The following is a 15,869-nucleotide window of genomic DNA, read 5'->3' as shown; positions in this document are numbered from 1 at the left end:
CTGTGCGACTTCAGGATTGGGACATGGAAGTACGCGTCCTGCAAGTCGAGCGACACCATCCAGTCTCCTTGCTGCAACGCTTGAAGAACCTGCGCAAGGGTCAGCATCTTGAATTTCTCCAGTTTCAGGTAAAAGTTCAAGATTCTGAGGTCCAGGATTGGACGCAATGTGCCGTCCTTTTTGGGAATCAGGAAATACCGGGAGTAGCATCCCTGACCCCTTTCCTGCTTCGGAACCACCTCTATTGCACCCTTTTGAAGCAAGGCTAGAACCTCTTTCTGAAGGAGAAGCAGATGGTCCTCTGAGCAGTAACCTTGGCAAGGAGGGTAAGGGGGAGGAAACTCCCGAAAGGGAAGGGCGTACCCAGTCTCTACGAGGTTCAAAACCCAAAGGTCTGTCGTAACAGATTTCCAACCCCGTAGAAAGTAGGACACCTGACCCCCCACAGGTCTTACATTATCCGGGAGGGGGGATCTAGGGCTGCTTCCCTGATGCCTCATTGAGAGCAGAGGAGGAGGAAGAAGAAGAGGGGTTGCGTCCAGAACCTCTCCGACCCCTTTGTCTCCCTCTATAGGATTTATAGAGGGGATTCTGCTGTTGCTGCTGCTGCTGAGGCTGTCGGTAGGAGCGAAAAGATGACGTTCCAAAACCCCTAAATTTCCTAAAAACAGAACCCTTTGCAGGAGCTTGCAGACCCAAAGACTTTGCTGTTAATCTGCCGTCTTTAAATCTTTGTAGAGCAGAATCCGCCTTTTCACCAAACAACTTCTGCCCATCAAATGGCAAATCCACTAATGTGGCTTGAACATCCGCGGAGAATCCCGACGAACGGAGCCATGCCTGCCTTCTTGCAGCTATGGACGAGCCCATAATCCTTGCCACCGAATCCGCCGTATACAATCCCGACTGGATCACCTGTCTGGCAGCGGCTTGAGTGTCTGTAACCACCTCCAAGAAGAACGCCTTATCGCCCTCCGGCAGCTTAGGGGCCAAAGTCTTCATTGAGTCCATCAATGCGTGCACGTAACGCCCCAGAAAGCACGTGGCATTGGAAGACTTTAATGCCATACTCCCCGAAGAGAAAGTCTTTTTAGCAGCCTGGTCCACCTTCTTAGACTCCCTATCTGCGGGAGACTGAGGGAAAGCCCCCGAAGCATGCTTCGAGCAGGATGCCTGCACAACTAGGCTCTCTGGAGACGGGTGTATAGATAGAAAATCCGGATCCCCAGGCGCCACCCTATACCTTCTCGCCACCTGTCTGGAAACCGCCAGAGAAGAAAGTGGTTTCCGCCATACCTCCAAAACAGGCTCCAAGATGGCCTCATTAAAGGGCAGTAAAAGCTCTGAAGTGGAAGTAGGAGAGTGCAGAACCTCTGTCAACAAGTTCGATTTATACTCTGCTGAGGGCAACTGTAAATCTAACCGCTCTGCAGCCTTTTTGATAACAGTATGGTAGGGAGCCAGTTCTTGTGGTGGAGAGGATCTTGCCGATGTATGCTCCCATCATTCTGGGGTGGTGTCTAGGCCACTAGCCTCTTGTATGCCCTCAAAATCATCAGAGGATGTGTCCACCTCACCTTCCTCTACCTCTTCTCTGTACCTTCATTCTTCCAATACCCTTTGGGCCTCCCTTCTCGATCGAATCCGGGGAGCCGGCGTCGACGACGCCGTACGCGGCGTCGGTGGAGCCAGAGGTATTGGAGTCGGCGGCACCATAGACGGAGTCGGCGGCACCGGACGCGGCGCCGATGGAGTCGGCAGCCGCGTCGAGGAAGGCTCTGAAGCAGGTCGATCCATCTGAAGTCGTGACGGATCCCCAGACGGCGCCGGAAACTGCCACAAAGGCGCCATCGGCAGAAAGGGCATGAAGGGGGCCTGAGCATAATGCTGCGGCACCCCCAACGTATAAGCCATGGGACCCACGGGACCAGTTGGTGCTCCGGATGGGAAGGCCGCCCTAATAAAAATACCATACATGGCATTTAAGAACCGAGTAGAATCAGTACCTGGAGCAGGAAACTGAGGATAAGGCACTGAACCTGCATCCCTCTGCGGAGTATTTGGCTGCGGCGCCGTAGTGTCCTCCACCGGAGCCATAGATTCTTCAAGCGCCGGAGTCGGTTCTTCCTCCCGTTCCTGATCCGAAACATGCGACTCCACCCGATCCGGAGACGGCGCCGGGGACTGCGCCGGGGACTGCGCCAGTGAACGCTCTGGAGACGGAGAACCTCCCGGAGTCTTAGAGGGAGAAGGAGAAGGTGAAATGTCCTTACTCCGATGACGCCGAGGTGAAGTCGACCTCGACTTCCTGCTCTTCGAGGACCGGCGTCGTCAAGAGTGTTTTCTTTTTTTATGATGTCTCCTTGACTTAGACGACCTCGAAGTCGACGACGCCGCCCTCGATTTCTCTTTCTTTCTCCCTCTCTTCTCCTTACCGATCTTCGCCATAAACAGCTTGGCCTTTCTTTCCTTTAATGCTTTAGGATTCATCCTCCTACAGCATGCCCCGTCTTCGACATCGTAGTCCGACGAAAGGCACCACAAACAGGCCTCATGTGGGTCCATCATGGGCATATGTCCGCCACATTCCCTACGGGGCTTAAAGCCCGACTTCCTCGTCGCAGACATTACAGAATTTTGCAACAGAAACACCTTACAACTACAAAGTAGCAGGAGTACTGGAAAAAACCGTTGCGCGTCGACGGCGCGGAAAAAAGGGAACGGACGTCATAACGCCGACGTGGGCCTCTTATGGCTCCGGTGACGTCATACGGAGTCGCGAGCGGAGCCTATGTATTATGACGTCGCCCACGTCGACGTGGAGTGCTGGGGAAGAAAAATTCCGTGGAATGCTGGCGCAGGGGATATTCACAAAGGTGAGGAATCCACTGGCAGATGTATCCATCAGAAACTCATTTTTAAAAACACTGACGCGACCAGGCCCAATGCGCTTTAAAAAAAAATTTAAAGGCATGCACTGGATGAATCCTAGTTTTTTTGAAAATATTTATTGCCATACTGCACAGCAGTTGCGCTGCTATACAGCATGGCTACAAATCATTGCGTAAGTCCGCAATCCCCATGCTGTACAGCATGAACAAAAGGCTGGGGCAGAGCCAATAATCTCAAGAGCGAGACCTATTGGCTTTGCCAGTGCTTGTTGAATCTAGTCACAATGTATAATTCTGAGCAAATCAATTAATCTCCCCAGGAATGAAAAAGAAAAAACAAAATTACATTTGGCAAAATATCCCATCACGTAAAGAAAGCAACTGCACCCATGTCTGTCTTGGTAAAAGGAATATGCTACTTACCAGTATGCATCTGTTCTTGGCATATAGAGCTGCAGATCTACACACTGTGCATAGATTGCCATCTGGTGTTGGGCCCGGATGTTTGCAGTTGTTTTTCTCTTGGAAAGTCTTTGGAAGTCACGAGGTATGTGACTCCTCCTTTGAATCCTATTGCGCATGGGCTTCGGCTCCTTCCTCATATTGCTTTACGCCAGCAGGGAAATGATGGAGCTTTGTAAGAAACAGGAAAGATGCCCATGTGTGCTGTATGTAAATGAGATAAAACTGGAACAGATAAAGGTAGCCGGGGAAGCGGGTGGGTGTGTGTAGGTCTGCAGCTCTACATGCCAAGAACAGATGCATACTGGTAAGTAGCATATTCCGTTTGAGGCATATGAGCTGCAGATTACACACTGTGCATAGATTATAGCAGTACTCTCACCTAGCGGCGACCACCAGTATCTGTTGCATTTGTTTGAAACAATGTTTTGAGGACAGCCTGTCCCACACTAGCTTGTTGCTTAGTTTGCACATCTAAACAATAGTGTTTAGTGAAAGTGTGCGGTGTAGACCATGTAGCTGCTCTGCAGATATCATCTAAGGGGATGTTCCCTAAAAATGCCATGGAAGCCCCTATCTTACGTGTAGAGTGGGCTTTAGGGGGAACATATAGCGTTCGTTTTGCTTTGTGGTAGCAAATCTGTATGCATTTAACAATCCACCTAGCTATCCCAGATTTGGAGATGGGGATGCCTTTGTGTGGTGGTGAGAAAGACACGAATAGTTGTTTGGTCTTACGAAAAGGTTGTGTTCTCTCGATGTAGTAGAGTAAAGCTCTTTTGACATCTAGGGTGTGTAGAGCTCTTTCTGCAATGGAGTGTGGCTGCAAGAAGAATACGGACAGTTCCACAGATTGACAGAGGTGAAAGGGAGAAATGACTTTAGAAAGGAATTTTGGATTAGTGCGGAGAACAACCTTATTATGATGCATTTGGAGAAAGGGTTCTCTAATGGTGAGTGCTTGTATCTCACTGACCCTTCTGAGCGAAGTAATGGCTACAAGGAAAGCAGTTTTCCATGTTAAAAATTGTAGCTCACATTTATTTAGAGGTTCAAATGGAGGCCCCATTAGTCTCGTGAGAACGATGTTCAGGTTCCATACAGGTGAGGGTGGCACTCTGGGGGGGGGGGAATTATTCTCTTAAGGCCTTCCTTGAAGGCTTTTATGGCAGGTACTCTGAAGAGTGATAGATGCTGTCTATTTTGTAGGTATGCTGCTATGGCAGCAAGGTGTAGTCTAATAGACGTGTAGGCTAGGTTGCATCTTTGTAGGTGTACTAAGTAGCCTATGATGCTTTGGATGGACACATCTAAGGGATTGACGTTATTGTTGTGACAATAGGTCACGAAACGTTTCCACTTGGCTGCGTAGCAAGCTCTAGTGGTAGGTCGTCTAGCTTCTTTAATGACGTTCATACAGTCAGGTGGAAGATTAAGGTAACCAAATTCTATGATTTCAGGAGCCAGATCGCAAGGTTGAGCTGGGTCTGGGTGTCTGATCTCTCCATGGTTCTGGGTTAAGAGGCGTGGAGAGAGGTGTAACTTTTGGTGCGGAACTACGGAGAGTTCCAGCAATGTGGTGTACCACGGTTGTCTGGCCCAAGTCGGAGCAACAAGGATGAGAGTTAGAGAATGTTGCTGTAGTTTGCGCACTACTAATGGAATGAGTAGGAGAGGCGGAAAGGCGAACGCAAATCTGCCTGATCAGTTCATCCATATCGCATTGCCTTTGGACAAAGGGTGTGGATATCTGGTGGTGAAGCTTGGGCATTTGGGGGTGAAGTTCCCACTCGTGGATCTGTTGTGTTTGACGGCTCAACAGATCTGCAATGGTGTTTTGGACTCTGGGACATGTTGGGCTAGGAGAAAAAATGTTTTGCGGTATGGCCCACCTCCATATGCTCTGTGCTAGCTGAGAGAGCTGCAGAGAGTGTGTGCCGCCCTGTTTTTGGATGTAGTACATGGCTGTCATGTTGTCCGTGCGGACTAAGACAGCCTTGCCAGAGACGTGTGTTTGAAAGGCTTTTAGGGCTAGGAATATGGCCAGTAACTCCAGATGGTTGATGTGGAGTAACTTTTGTTGAGGTGTCCACCTGCCCTGCATGGTGTGATGTGATGTAGTAGGTGAGCTCCCCAGCCGGAGAGCGATGCGTCCGCAGTTAGAACTATCTGAGGAACCAGCTCTAGGAACGGTCGCCCTTTGGAAAGGTTTTTGATGGTCCACCACTGCAGAGAGTGATGGGCACGACCATCTACCAACAGCAGCTCTGATAATTGACCCTGAGCCTGGTTCCATTGGCGTGCTAAGCACTCTTGGAGAGTACGCATCTGGAGTCTTGCATGACGTACTATAAACATGCAAGAGGCCATCATCCCTATAAGTTGCATGAACACTCTGGCTGGAAGAGAGTGTTGTGGTTGAAATTTGGCACAAAGAGCTTGTATGCTTGCTATCCTGGCAGGACTGGGGTAGGCTAGCGCTCTTGAGGTGTCTATGGAAGCACCAAGGTATTGTTGTACGTGGGACGGATGCAGATGGGACTTGGCGTGGTTTACTGTAAAGCCCAGGTCGTGAAGTAGTTGGGATAGTGGCGTGAGTGTGTTGTACACACTGGTTGTATGAGCTGGCTTTTATGAGCCAGTCGTCTAGGTATGGGAAGACGTGGATGTGCTGTCTTCTCAGGTGTGCGGCCACTACCGCTAGGCACTTGGTAAACACCCGTGGTGCTGTGGTGACTCCGAATGGGAGTACTTTGAATTGGTAGTGCTGACCGTTCACTACGAATCTGAGAAACTTCCTGTGAGCGTTGTGAACGGGAATGTGGAAATAGGCGTCCTTGAGGTCTATGGTGGCAAGGAAGTTGTTCTGGGAGAGCAGAGGAAATACCTGCTGGAGTGTGACCATGTGAAAGTGGTCCGAGTGTATGTATTGGTTTAGGGGCCTGAGGTTTAGAATGGGTCTTAGAGATCCGTCCTTTTTTGGTATGTGAAACTATAGGGAGTAAACTCCCTTGTTTTGTTGGTGGGTAGGAACTGGTTCTATTGCACTGTTTTGTAGGAGGGACATCACCTCCTGCTTTAAAAGTGACAAATGTTCCTGTGACATTGGGCGCTGTTTGGGTGGAATGTTTGGGGGGGGGGGGTAGAGGTTAGTTCTAGACAGTAGCCCCATTGAATAATCTGTTCCACCCATCTGTCTGAGGTGATGGTAGCCCAGACAGGAAGGAAATTGTGGATTCTGCCCCCGACTGGAGTGGAATAGTCTGGGGGGAGTGGAGGGAAGTCATTGGGAGGGGGTGGAGGCAGAGCAGGTGGTGTTAGTTTTGCCTCTGCCTTTATTGTTGTTACCCCTGTAACCGCCTCTTTGGTAACCCCTAGTGAAAGTGGATTGGGTAGGGGCATTGTAGGAAGTGGCGGCGCTGTCTGAGGAGTAGCCTCTGGTGGTGTTTCTAAAGGAGGAGCGGTGAAAGGAGCGCCTGGGAGCTTGCGACTGCAAGGCTCCCACAGATTTCGCTGTGTCTGTGTCCTTTTTCATTTTTTCGAGGGCTACGTCGACATTAGGGCCAAACAGGTGTTTTTCATCAAAGGGGTGGTTGAGGATGGAACTCTGAACCTCAGGTTTGAACTCTGAAATGCGTAGCCAGGCATGCCAACGCAGAAGGACGCTGGTATTTATTGCCCTGAAGCGGTGTCAGCTGCATCAAGGGCACAACGGATGGAGGTATTAGTGATCGTTTTATCCTCCTGAATTAGTTTGTTGGCCCTATTTTTGTATTTGTCAGGGAGGTGTGTCATTACGGACTCCAGCTCGTCATAATGTGCCCTGTCATATCTGGCTAGGAGCGCTTGGGTGTTAGCAATGCACCATATGTTGGCCGCCTGGGACGCCGTCCGTTTGCCAGAGGCGTCAAGGAGTTTAGACTCCTTATCTGGCGGTGGAGCCTCACCTGATGCCTGGGTGTTGGCACGTTTCCTCGCATTGGAGACTACCAGGGAGTCTAGTGGTGCGGGGCCTCCAATGTAGGTTTGATCTGTTGGGGCAGCCTCATATATCTTTTCTCAATGCGAGGGTTGATGACCCTGGCCCTAACCGGTTCTTTAAAGACCTTTGGTTCGTGCTTTATAACCTCCTTAAGCATGGGCAGAATTGAAGTGGGCCTCTGTGCAGTGTCAAATGTGTCTAAGAGGAAACACTCCTCCTCGGGGTCTGTGTGGAGATCAACCCCGTGGTAGTGGGCAGCCCTATGGAGTAGTTGGTTAAAGCCCATTGTGTCCTCGAGGGAGGGGGGGGGGGGATCTGGAAGGGTAAAGATCGTCCAGGGGGACGTTAGGGACGTCAGGGACGTCTGGGATGTTGTAGTCGTCCCATGGGTCTGGGGAGCCCGTAGGAGTAGGGTCCCCTGTTGGTTGGTCGTCCGCTCCGTCCCCTGTGTCGTAGCAAATGTCATCATCATCCTTATCTGGAGATGGTGTGGTAGAATGATGGGGTGGGGGGAGGCGGCGGAGGAGGTGGTGAAGGAATCCTTAAAGGGGAGGTGGCAAAGTCTCTCCTTTTTGGTGGTGGAGCTGGTGCAGGCTTGTCCAGTGATCTTTTTCTGGTGCCAAGCGTCAAATGTCCAGTCTTTGGATCCTTTATGAGGGTTTTTTGGTAAGGATCGGTTCGAAACAGTTCATCTGTAAGGGGCAGATCCTTCGGTGCCGATGGTGTTGGAGCCGTGGGTTTTAGGCGTCAACTCAGCACTGGTTCTTTGTTTGGAACTGTGGGGTTTAGAAATGTCTTTTAGCTTCCTCGGTTCCGAGGTGAATTTCGGCTTCGAGGCTTGGGAGTCGAGGCTCTTCGGTTTCTTGCTCGGCTCCGTGGATGTTATCGGTGCCGAGGAGCCGGTGCCAGTCTTCGGCGCAGAGTGCTTCGGTGTCGAACTCGGCGCGGACGAGGAACGGGCCGTTTTCTTTTTCGGTGCCGGTATCGATGAGAGTTTTTCGGCACCGAGGGTAGGCTGGCTCGAGCCGCCTGAAGGCTTGGTGGGCTTCTTAACCGGGTATGGGAAGCAGTCCTTTGGTGCATACCTAGGCCCGAAGGCAAAGGTGTGACCGAAGCCTTTTTTAATGGCGTGGAGGGGGGGGTTTGGGGGGGTTTGGGGTCGGGGGTCGACGTCTGTACTCACGCCCCTCTGGGCCGGAGTGATGTCCTCGACGTCTGAGTCGTCAGCTTCGGAGGCGCTGACGAGGCCTTCTTCGGTTTGCTGTTCCGAAACATCGACGCTTTCTTCGAAGATGTCGTCGGGGATCGAAGTCGACGAGTGAGCCATTGTTCTCCTTGCTCGTCGGTCCCGGATCGTCTTCTTTGCTCGGAAGGAGGCGCAAGCTGGACAGTCCCTTGCCTCGTGTTCTGGAGAGAGGCAGAGTTTGCACACCTCATGTAGGTCGGTGTGGGGAAACTTCGACCCACATCGAGGGCACTTTTTAAATGGCGTCCTTTCCATCAGCCAGGACAGGAGGCCCAGGTAGTCCCGAAGGCCTTCGTCGACGACCGGATTCGAAGACTTCGATTGTAGAGTCGCGTCGAGTGTGGAGAACGCGATCGAGACAATACCGTCGAAGGGGGAAGGATTGCGCGCCGAACAGGAAAACTGGAATGGTTCTGAACTGGAGCGCGAAGAATACATCCGAGCCCGATGGCGGAAAAAAAAACAATCTGAGGATGGAGCCGTAGCCCATGCGCAATAGGATCCAAAGGAGGAGTCACATACCTCGTGACTTCCAAAGACTTTCCAAGAGAAAATCACCTGCAAACATCCGGGCCCAACACCAGATGCCGATCTATGCACAGTGTGTAATCTGCAGCTCATATGCCTCGAACATACATTTAGAAGCGGATAACGTGTTCTCACAAACACATCCATTTCAAATTAGAAGAAGGCTTCTTTGAGGTGCTTGTGTCATATTACAACGTAGCTACAAATGGCAAAAGGTTTGAAAAGGACGACAGGGTAGAAGAAAAAAGTAGTGCCTCAATCACAGAGTGATTAACGGAAGGACAGCTATCAATCTGAAACCATCAGTACTTGGTCGAACCTCCAGCCAAAAGAGGTGAAAGTGAATCCAGCATGTGCAGGCCAATTATAGGAACGCATACAAGAGTGACAGTGAAGACAATGAATGTTAAGCAATGGACAGGCTGCAGACTCTTGTATACAATAACTTGTGCAAGCGAGAGCCTGTGCGCCGTCACCGGCTAGACCTGCCGACATTACAACAATGAGGAGAACACTCATTTCATGCGAGTGAACAGGCTACAGGTACAAGCCCATATCGCAATAACTTACTGCAATCCAAACATTCCATAGGACATTATTTGTTTCAACCTATTATTCGTCTTTCAGAGTTGAAGTGGTTGACCACAAAGTTATAAATCTAAGCAGCCGTGTCTGTTCCTCAGAATACTAGTATCACATCAAGAATGAGACTGTATTATCCAAGGTCTTATGCTTTCGTAATATACTTCCCTGCAGCATCCCTCCCGAACATGCAATCTCAAAACTTTAAGAGTAGTGCACTGGCTGATGTTTGAACATGCAGCTATTGCCACCTCTTTTAGCCTGGATGAAGATATCAAATGATTCAACCAGAATGTCCACCATCTACACATGGTCCTTAAACATTTGCAATGCGTAAATACACATATGAAGAAACATATGTTGCAATTCTAACCAACCAAGAGGCAATGCAATGAAAGGCAATATGATAAACCCATTAAGTTAAAAAAAATAAAACAGTCTTTTAGTGGCCATATTAAAAGTGCTGAACTTTCTCCACGATAGGGTTCTTGGCAGGCAGATTACAATAATCACTGAAAGGTAAATTTAAAACTCAAGAACAGTGGGCCTTTGATCCCAGTATCTGTATCACAGAGGATAAGTAATATCAAGTAAACAAAAATCATGATACACTTTCTCCAGGGGTCATGGAGACTTTCTAAAAGTATTAAGAGGGCAAAATAAACAAAAAGATCATAGATCAATAAATTCCCACAAATGGTTTTTCAAGTTGGGGGGCACAAAAGGATCCAAAGGATTAATTCTTGAGAATATAAGATTCCAAATGCAATATTGTTGACACTTTAGACAATTAGTCTTCATACTGCTCACCTCCATTAATGAGTCTCGATTCATGTGAACCCCATCACAATAAAATGATATGGTGTGAATGATGGATCGGTAGCAGGCACACCCATCACATTTGCAGTGGCCTATAATTAAAGAAGGCCCAGAAAGCTGTGAATGAATTAGTACCCTGATCAATATATTTCAACCAGAAATTGCCTCTTCCACACCGATTCCCAATGGCCCTTTAAACACTGTTGCTAGATGAGATCACCTTCTTAACATGCTGCACTTGCACTGTCATGCAGAAGTGTCTCCTCGTCCCTTCACCTACTTGTAGAGTACTATGAAAACAAAGTAGTGCTAAGTGTCCCACATGTGGATGTGGAAGAACTCAATACTTCTAGGTCCTGTTGTCCTCACAAGACAACATTTTGACGACACAAATTATGGCGGATGTTGTTGAAGCTGGGTAAATAAATGTTTTCAGATGCTTCAGAAAAGCAAGCAATACTTCCATGCACTCCGAGTTTAATCAAAAAAGCTAATAATTCTATTAGTAGTGGCAGCTGCTGATTTTGAATCAAATAAACGTTACAAAAAAATTAAACAATGTTTGTGTACCTGTGCCATAAATCTATAGATTACATCCATTTCCCTGGAGTAAGTGGGGGTCGATTTGATGCAGCATCTAGAAAGCTATACTAGGCAGGTGGAGATGTCAGTGCCTTCTGAGGAGACGCTGCGACAGGAGATCAGCTGAAGGCACTGAAGCTTTCCCTGTGCAGGTACCATGTTTAAAGCGCACAAAAGAAAAAATTGGGGGGTGGGAGAAGTGCCTTACACACTGGGAGTTTTCTGCCAGTGTGTCATTTGTTAGTTTTTCGTGCAAGGGGCCACCTGGCTTGATGAGGCAGACTCAAACAAGACAAAAATAATGTTGGAACGTCCGCCCTAAATAGGGTGCATTGTCTGAACTGTTCTGACCAATGGCTCAGTCTCATTCAGTCATGTTTTTGCTGGCAGAGCCAGCAGCAGTTGTACCAGTTGAAGCATGGCAGTTCAACTGACTATAATCAGAGAATTGGACCCACAATTTTGTGGGGCAGTGTATTCCGCCACATTTGTGACGGAGTACTGTGAGACAGTACCCTCTTTATTGCATGGTATGCCCCCACGTTTTGCTAAATTTCTGATGTTCTCCAAGTGTGCCCTGGGCTCCTGCTAATCAGGTACCCAGGGTCTATGTTCCTTCCATAACACTGCATTGAAGCCTAAACCCAATTGGCATCTCTGGCCACATGTCAGCCCCTGGTAAATGGTACCACAGGTACCCAGGGCAATGTGACCAGAGAAGGCCTCTAAGGGCTGCAGCACTTATTGTGCCACCCATAGAGGCCCTGTACGCTGACACACACACTGCCTTTGCAGGCTGCGTGTCTTGGTGCAGAACAAAGTGAAGAGTCGACATGGCACACATCTCTGTGTGCCATGCCCACAAACCACTGCCATGGCATACATCAGTCACCCCTCTAGCTGGGTGCCCTATGCCAGTGGTGAGGGTACAGGTGCAAGAGCCCTGTACTCCTCCAGTGCCCAAGTCCACTCCTGGGCACTGTAAGTGCAGTGCTGCCATTAAGAGTATATGGTGCTGGGAGTCTGTCATTATGAACTCCACAACACCATAATGGCTACACTGAAGACTGGGAAGTTTGGTATCAAACTTCTCAGCACATTAAACCCACACTGATGCCAGTGTGGGATTTAATGTAAAATGTACAACAGAGGGCATCTTAGAGATGCCCCCTGAAACTCAACCAACTTCTAGTGACCTGACTGAGTGGCTGCCACCACCAGACATGTTTCTGGACCCCTGGGTCGAGAGCTCCTGCTCTCGGGTGCCTGAAACAATGCACATCCTGGGACGACGTGCAAGCCTCCTTCCACCGGATGGGCAGGGTTCACGAAGGAGAAGCTTTAAAGGCATGCCCCCTTTGTGAGCCTCTCCAGACCATTTGCTGCTTTCCGCAACTGGTCCCCACTGGTTCTACCACCACTTTGGGCGGGAAAAACAAGTGAGGAAGAGAGGTGTGCCCACCTTGCCAACTCCACCCCTCAGGTGGGGGAGGCAAGGTGAAGCACAACCTCGAGTCCCTGCCATCTCCTGTGAACACCGGACTTGTTCAAACTGCAGCTTCTGGTGCCAACCGGAGACGGTGAATCCAGCTCACTCTGCAACCGCTGAACCCGGCCCGAGCTCAAATGGAACAAGCATTGGCATAGTCAATAGGTCCCGCTTTTGGGACCTTATAAGTGATTAGCCATGCAACACTGGATGTTGTTTAATGAAGGATATTGTGCTAGATAACTAAACACGTATAATGTCCCAAAGGCGAGACCTATTGGCTATGCATAGGGGGGCCTTATAACTGTTTAGGTAGAGCTATTGACTTTGCCAATGTTTCTAAGCTGTGCTGTAGAGAAGGGTGGCTGCTGTGCAGCATGTTGAGAAGTTGTAATTAAAAAGTGCAAGAAGCACCGAGTGATGCTGTGGTGACGTTGAGTGATGCTGTTGTCGTGCTGACTGATGCTGTGGTCGTGCTGACTGATGCTGTGGTCGTGCTGACTGATGCTGTGGTCGTGCTGACTGATGCTGTGGTCGTGCTGACTGATGCTGTGGTCGTGCTGACTGATGCTGTGGTCGTGCTGACTGATGCTGTGGTCGTGCTGACTGATGCTGTGGTCGTGCTGGCCCCGAGTGATGCTGTGCTGGCCCCGAGTGATGCTGTGCTGGCCCCGAGTGATGCTGTGCTGGCCCCGAGTGATGCTGTGCTGGCCCCGAGTGATGCTGTGCTGGCCCCGAGTGATGCTGTGCTGGCCCCGAGTGATGCTGTGCTGGCCCCGAGTGATGCTGTGCTGGCCCCGAGTGATGCTGTGCTGGCCCCGAGTGATGCTGTGCTGGCCCCGAGTGATGCTGTGGTGATGCTGATTGATGATGTGGAGTTGCTGAGTGATGCTGGTGGTACTGAGTGATGCTGTGCTGTTCCTGAGTGATGCTGTAGTGGTGCTGAGTGATGTTGTGGTGGAGGTGAGTGGTGCTGTGGTGGCCCTGAGTGATGCTGTGGTGGCCCTGAGTGATGCTGTGGTGGTGCTGAGTGATGCTGTGGTGGTGTGGAGTGATGCAGTGTTGGCCCTGAGAGAGAAGAGCATTGAAAAGAAGTACAGAGATGAAGGACAAACGGACCAAGAGAGGCAGCTGGAGGACACAGCTAGACAAGTAAGAGGGGAAACAATCACTTGCTCAACCATTAGGCGTGCGTGGAAACATATTTCAGTCAGCCCCTTGCTCTTAGTAGCTTTGTAAGACGTTCCACGTTCTTCTTATCCCTCATGTCCTTGCGATGAATCCAGGAGTCTGGAAGGCAGGGTGTGGCTTCCGTATAACAGTGCAGGATAGTCAGTGAAAGTACCATTTCATTTTTTGTTCACCCACCCTAATCTGGTTGTAGGGCGCCGGAGTGACAGGAAAAATCAAAACCCTGTCCCTTTAAGTGTGCCTGCTCTGACATTCGCATCACGTGACTGGTCCATGCCAGCATTAATGTTAGACACTTTTCCCAACTTCTCACTTCTGTTGTAACAGTCTTGTAGATCCGGGTCGGGACATTGTGGTTTTGAGACTAAGGTATTTATGATATATTTGTAATAACTTATTTTTTGGGCGTCTGTGACAGGCTTGTAGGTTGCAAGAAAACGCTAGACAGTTTATGGCGTGGGAGCAGGGGATAGTGGCCGCATAGATAAATTAGTGTAAAAGACAATAAATGCGCTGCATAGCTACCAGGTGCTCCTTGCCCTGTCAGCTGAACATTTCCAGAGTCTGGGCGTTATAGCCTGCATTTTTTTGTAAAGCTGAGATTTTGTATTCCATACAGAATAAAAAGCGAAACTTTCCAGAAGGTAATGTCCTTGTGTTTGTGTAATTAAAAATCAGCTTAGTTGCCACCAGTGATTCAGCAGTTATGCTACTGCTGAAAGCGAATGTGAGCAGCATGGGGAACGGGCAAAGGGCAGAGTACTCTGGCACTGGCACAGAGGGGTGCATTGTCTGGGTACCAAGGGCTGGTTGTCGCGGTTAAGGGAGTGCCCTGGGCTTTAAGTGGGATGAAAAAGGGGCCGCTAGAATGTAATTTCTTTCTAGAATGTAATTTCCTTTTGTTTCCCCGCCTTCCTCGAGCTCGCACTTCACTGCCACGTGACAGATGGAAGATGGTTGGAGGACAACTGAGGCAGCCCTCGAGGTCGCCAGGGTTCTTATTGTCTCACCCTCTTCCTGTGTAGCTAAATGAAGTCAGTGCTGCTAGGAAATCCGTATTTATGTTCGGATTGCAATGTTTCCATTTCCTGCACATCAGCAGAAAAGGAAAGCAGAGAGAGGGAACAAACAGCTAACGTGTTTTTATGTTATTAACAACCTGCTGGAGTCGAACCGGAGCAGTGATAGTGAGGCTGTGGTCTTTGACGAGTCAGAGGGGTCACGTTTCTGTGTAGTTAAGCAGAAATATTCCAGGCTTTCAAACAAGTATATCCAAAGTTCTTGAATGAAGCTGTAAGGAGAATGCAGTAGCTTCTTTCTGTGCTCTGCATTTACCTGCCAGTTGGGACTGTATCCAAGCGCGCCGCGCATTCAGTCATTTTAATTAACAAGTTACAAATACATGAAGAAAAGAACAGACTTGCGAGAGACAAACTACGAAAGCAAGGGAACATTAACAGGAGGCAAGGTTGGGGGAGGGGGGGGCAGAGTAAATCCTATGGGTAAGAGCAAAGGGGACGCGAGTGATACGCGCGGCAGCAGGAAAAAGTGAAAGTGATTGCGCTGTAAGGGTGCCGCAAGCTATGTGCTTAATGAGGCATGACGGAAAGACAGATGGCGGCTGCACGCGTGCCCTCGAGCATAGCCGCAAGCATGAGGTCAGCAAAAGCGTGTGGTAGCACTTGGAAAACCCACTTACTAAATATCTCGCAGAGCAGCGCATGCGCTAGCTCAGGCGAGACCTAAAAACACCACGAGGAGGTCACCCCGGCGATCCTGACCAGAGATCAGACGACCCCTGACCTGCCTCAAGCCTCCAGAAGACGCATGCAGCCTAACTTCAGTAGGGCTCCCCTAACCAGGAGCTGGTAAGAAGATCCGCCCCCAAAAATCACCCCTGCACCAGACACCCCACGGCCTTGTGTGCCCAAATCAACGGTGCCTAGCCAACCCTTAACTTCCCAACTTACCTCTCCAAGTGGTGGTCGCACCCAAAAATCCTTCGTCTCCCTGCCTGCAGTGCTTTTGCAAACCATAGGGTCTCCATAGAAAACAGGGCGCCCTACGTCGAAACAGCACTCTGCACCCGGCCGCCCC

General features: G+C 49.6%; 1 protein-coding gene across 2 annotated transcripts in view; it reads right to left on the bottom strand.

Annotated features, from left to right (window-relative positions):
• The window catches only part of NSD1 (nuclear receptor binding SET domain protein 1), a 1,235,760-nt gene that overhangs the window by 977,655 nt on the left and 242,236 nt on the right, over positions 1 to 15,869 (bottom strand). The window lies entirely within an intron of this gene.

Source organism: Triturus cristatus, chromosome 7, assembly GCF_964204655.1.
Source record: "Triturus cristatus chromosome 7, aTriCri1.1, whole genome shotgun sequence".
NCBI lineage: Eukaryota > Metazoa > Chordata > Amphibia > Caudata > Salamandridae > Triturus > Triturus cristatus.
This window is presented reverse-complemented; position numbering and strand designations above follow the sequence as displayed.